At 40.9% G+C, this 4,655-nt stretch overlaps 1 pseudogene; it reads left to right on the top strand.

The window, feature by feature from the left end:
* Positions 968 to 4,655, top strand: part of LOC107633906 — a 7,703-nt pseudogene continuing 4,015 nt past the window's right edge.

Below are 4,655 nucleotides of genomic sequence, written 5' to 3'. Positions count from 1 at the left end.
TATGAATTTAGATTTAAAATTTAAAATATAAAACTCAGAATTGAGAATTTAAAGTTTATGATTTAAAATTTAAAAACCTTATACTTTTTAGTTTTTCCTGGATGCATTAGTATTCGCCATGGAATCAAAACCACCTGCGAGGCTGCGAGACATGAAACGGTTTTGTTAGAAAATCAAGTTTTCAAACCAATTGATATAATATATTAGTAGAAGGAAAATTGACTGCATCCAACAAAAGTAAAAGGGAACTTGAATCTTAGAGTAGTTGCTTAAAGAATACATTTGTCATTGTATTTGAATAAATTAAAAAGTTGGTTTAATTATTTGGCAGACTCTTGTGGTTCTTATTCCGAAGGTAGAAAACCCGGTTTCCATGAAGAATTTCCGACCAATTAGTCTCTGTAATGTGGTTTACAAAGTTATAACGAAGGTCCTGGTCAATAGACTTCGTCCCCATCTCAAAGAGATTATTGGGCCCCTTCAAGGGGGGTTTATCCTGGGGAGAGGAACCCCTGACAACATCATTGTAGCACAAGAGGTTCTCCATTTCATGAAGAAGACAAAGTCAAAGAAAGGCACCCTGGCCTTTAAGATTGATTTGGAGAAAGCGTACGATAGAGTGGATTGGGGATTTCTGAAACAAACCCTGGTGAGTTTTGGCTTTCCTCCTCCGACAGTCAATCTGATTATGCGTTGTGTCACTGCTTCCTCACTGTCTATCCTCTGGAATGGGGATAGATTAAATAGCTTTACTCCGAGCAGGGGTCTTAGGCAAGGAGATCCTATATCACCGTATCTGTTTGTGTTGTGTATGGAGAGATTGTCCTGTTCTATTAATCAGCAAGTTGATAAGGGCATGTGAAAGCCAGTTGCGGTTTCTAGAGGGGGTCCAAGAATTTCTCATTTGATGTTTGCCGATGATTTGCTTCTTTTCTGTAAAGCTGAAAAACAGCAAGTTCAAACTGTAATGGTAGCTTTGGAAAATTTCTGCAGAGCCTCTGGGATGAAGGTTAATGTGGAAAAATCTAAAGCGCTATGCTCCAAGAATGTTTCAGCTACAAGAAAAGAGATTTTCACTGGAGTCTCCTCCATCAGATTCGTTCAGAACTTGGGCAAGTATTTAGGGGTGAACCTTAATCACTCTCGGGTGACACGCGCAACTTTCAACGATGTTTTGGACAAGATTCGGGGAAGGCTAGCCAGCTGGAAAGGAAGATTAAGAGAGGGGCGATTGTGTCAGGAGATGGATTATGTTCACATTTCTGATTCGGATCTCAGGATCTTGGACCTTTGGTCATCTGGACAGTGGAACCTTGAGAATATCTATTCTCCTCTGAATCAGTCTCTGCAGAGCAACATTAATTCTTACAACCCAGATGTTCAAGCTGGTTCAGAGGTCGGTTGGTGTTGGACTGGTGCGGCCTCAAAGGTTTATGATGCTCATAGTGGTTATTTATGGCTCAGTAAGAAGATGTTTAGTTGGGAGGATAGGGGTAATTGGCTTTGGCTTTGGCGTCAACATGTTCCGGAAAAGCACAAATTTTTGGCCTGGCTATGTCTTTGGGAGGCTCTTCCTACTGCTGCATTTCGTTTTAGAAGGGGCATTTCGCACACGGATAGCTGTCCACGATGTTTTTCAAGTCAGGAGTCGGTTTTACATTGTATTCGGGATTGTCCAAAAGCCCAACTTGTTTGGCAAGCTTTAGGGATCTCCGATCAACCAGTGAATTTGATGAGTTGGTTCTTACATAATAGCAAACAGCGCCCCTTTAGATTCTTTTCTGGTCTCTGGTGGATTTGGTGTTCGAGAAATAACGAGATCTTTCATCCTCACGAGCATTGGACCACAAACAAGGTGATTGGTATGGCTTTGTCCTTAGAAAAGGAGCTCCGAAATATTTTTGAGTTGCAACGACTATCTATCCCCTCAACCATTAGTGGCTCTTGGATTCCCCCCTCAGTGGGTACCTTTAAGATTAATTGTGATGCTAGCTATCCTGCCAGTGGTGCTCGAGTTGGTTTTGCTTGTGTTAGCAGAGATTGGAAGGGAAGGTGGCAACGAGGCTGTCTGGGAACAATTGAGAGTCGTAGCATTTTGCAAGGAGAGTTGTTTGCTATTTGGAGAGGCTTTCTTTTAGCATGGGACTCGGGACAAAGAGACATTATATGTGAGACAGACTGTGTGGAGGCTTTTACTATTGTCAATAATTTACAAGATTGCTCTGGGTTTACTGATCCCTTGGTGTTAAAAATCTGAGATATCATGTCTTGGAAATAGCGTGCTGATCTTCGGTTGATCTTGAGAGATGCAAATACAGTAGCAGACATCATGGCAAAGACTGCAATGAGGACTATTTCCCCCCAAGTGGAGCTTCCATTGCCTTGGAAAAAAAATATTAATGAATTATGAATTTATTTATGTGCCTTTGTCTTTATTTTCAGAGGCTTTCAACCTCCATTTAGCTTCTTCACTCCTTTCCTCCTAATCTTTAGTCTCTCTGTCATTACTCATTTCTCTCTTCACCGCCTTTTCAAGTGAAGCTATCTCCGACGTTACCGACATCCTCCCCCGACTCAAGCTTCGTCTCCATGGCCCTCACCCTCCAAGTTGTAGCGGAATCCCTCTTGGAGCAGTCCGCTTCCGTCACCATCTTCGCCCCCACCAACTCTGTCTTCAAGAAGTCCGATTAGCCCTTTCTTGACCTCCTCCGCTTCCACCTTGTTCCTCTTCCCTTACCGCTGCAGAGCTTCCGTGTAACACCTACAGAACTTTACGCTTAAATCATAAAACAGATGTGGTATGGTATTACGACCTCTAAAATAAAATATATATACGTATAATAGTCGAAAGAATATAGTATACTAGGAGCCTTGAAGAATAGGTAAAACAAAATCGTAAACATTAAAAGCGCAACGCTCAAGAAAAGGTTACTTGCATACGAAGAAAGCTAAGGTTCATAAACATATATATAAAAGCAAGAGTAGAGGGTCAAAAGTACAAAATATCAAGCTCCGAACTCAGCCTGCGAAACTAAGGCTGGCCAGAGAATAGTCATATATATACATATAAGGAACCATAACCCAAAATACATAAAAGTAACCCTAGTTCACCATAAACCTCTATGAGGTGCAACAGTAAAGCATATATACATGGGGAGAGTCTATACATATAGACATAATAAAATAGAACAAAAGTAGAATCTCGAATAGCCCACTTCGCTGCGGAGAACTCCAGAAGCCTAGCGAGGTGCATCTCGACCTGCATCTGGAAAACAACAATAGCGTATGGGATGAGAACTGGAGGTTCTCAGCATGGTAAAGGTGCCACGTACATAAAATATAAGGCCCTAGGAATACCAGAGGCAATTCTAGAACACCAACACTCAGATTATAAAATTTAAAGAGCTAAAACAAAAACCATAAACGGGTGGTTCTCTAAGGTTCTAACTTAACCAAATCCGAACTAAAACCCCCAATCTCTCCGCCTTTTCTCCGTTCCTCCAACTCCGATGAAATTGCACATACAGACAAGCAAACAATGACAAACACAGGTAGAATAGAAGTAATACAGATAGCAAATATAACAGATAGCATATTATAATTACTTAGGCAATCCCAATTAATGCACAAGCAAGCAATTCAAACAATATACATATGATGCATGCCTGTCCTATGGCTGATGAGTCTCATCTGTCGGTTATCAAGCCAACCCGACAAGTCCGGCTGCTAAACCCTGAACTGTCCCCCGATGCGTATCCCCAAGAGTCTATGCACAACTTTTTCTCATATATATAAAATTGCTCAATGAGGGTTAACCTTCCTGGGAATTTATAAGTGCCCGGTCACCTCTTACGTCGTAGGGTCAACAGAGTATCAAGTCTCAACTTGGAACACGTGGTGGCAAGTCACGATACTTTACCCAAGGACACTCGTATCTCAGATAACATAAGTGCATAAGCCTCGTTTCATTCATATTCATTCATAATCATTTCATAATCATTCATTATCATTTCATAATCATTCATTATAGCCATAACTTTACTTATATATCATATATTTGCATTTTTGTACATAGTTCATCATAACCTGGAGCAAGTGGGGCGAACCATACCCTTGCATCTATCCGGCGAGCCTCTATACCAACCAACCTAGAGCAAGTGGGGCGAAACCACAACCCTTGCGTCTACCTAGGAGGTACATTCTCATATGCCCAGGAGGAACAAAGGAGGGGATCCTAACCTCCCACCATCTTGCTGAGGGCGATTTTACAATACAAGGACGAACAAAGAAGGAGATCCTCACCTTCCACCATCTCCTGGGGTCGCACTTTCAAGAAAGAGTGCTCAGATGTAACTTTTATTCCTTTCTTTAATCAGCCTTATAATATAAGAAGTGTATATATATATACACTTCTCAAACTTTCTTCATCTCCAAGTTACTACCTATTCCTCATACCTAAATCATCACTTCTCAAACTTTCTTTATCTCCAAGTTACTACCTATTCCTACCTTCATCTAATTACTAGGCATACTACTAAGATCTAGGGTTAAAAGAATGAAATTAGAGGTTTAAAATCATATTTAAAACACTAAAATCCCATTTGCTGAAAACAGGGGTCACGCATACGCGTGGGCGTGCATTTTTTTTCTGAAAA

This window comes from Arachis ipaensis, chromosome B03 (genome assembly GCF_000816755.2).
Source record: "Arachis ipaensis cultivar K30076 chromosome B03, Araip1.1, whole genome shotgun sequence".
Taxonomy (NCBI): Eukaryota; Viridiplantae; Streptophyta; class Magnoliopsida; order Fabales; family Fabaceae; genus Arachis; species Arachis ipaensis.
The sequence above is the reverse complement of the archived record's forward strand: the minus strand, read 5'-3'. Positions and strand labels throughout refer to the sequence as shown.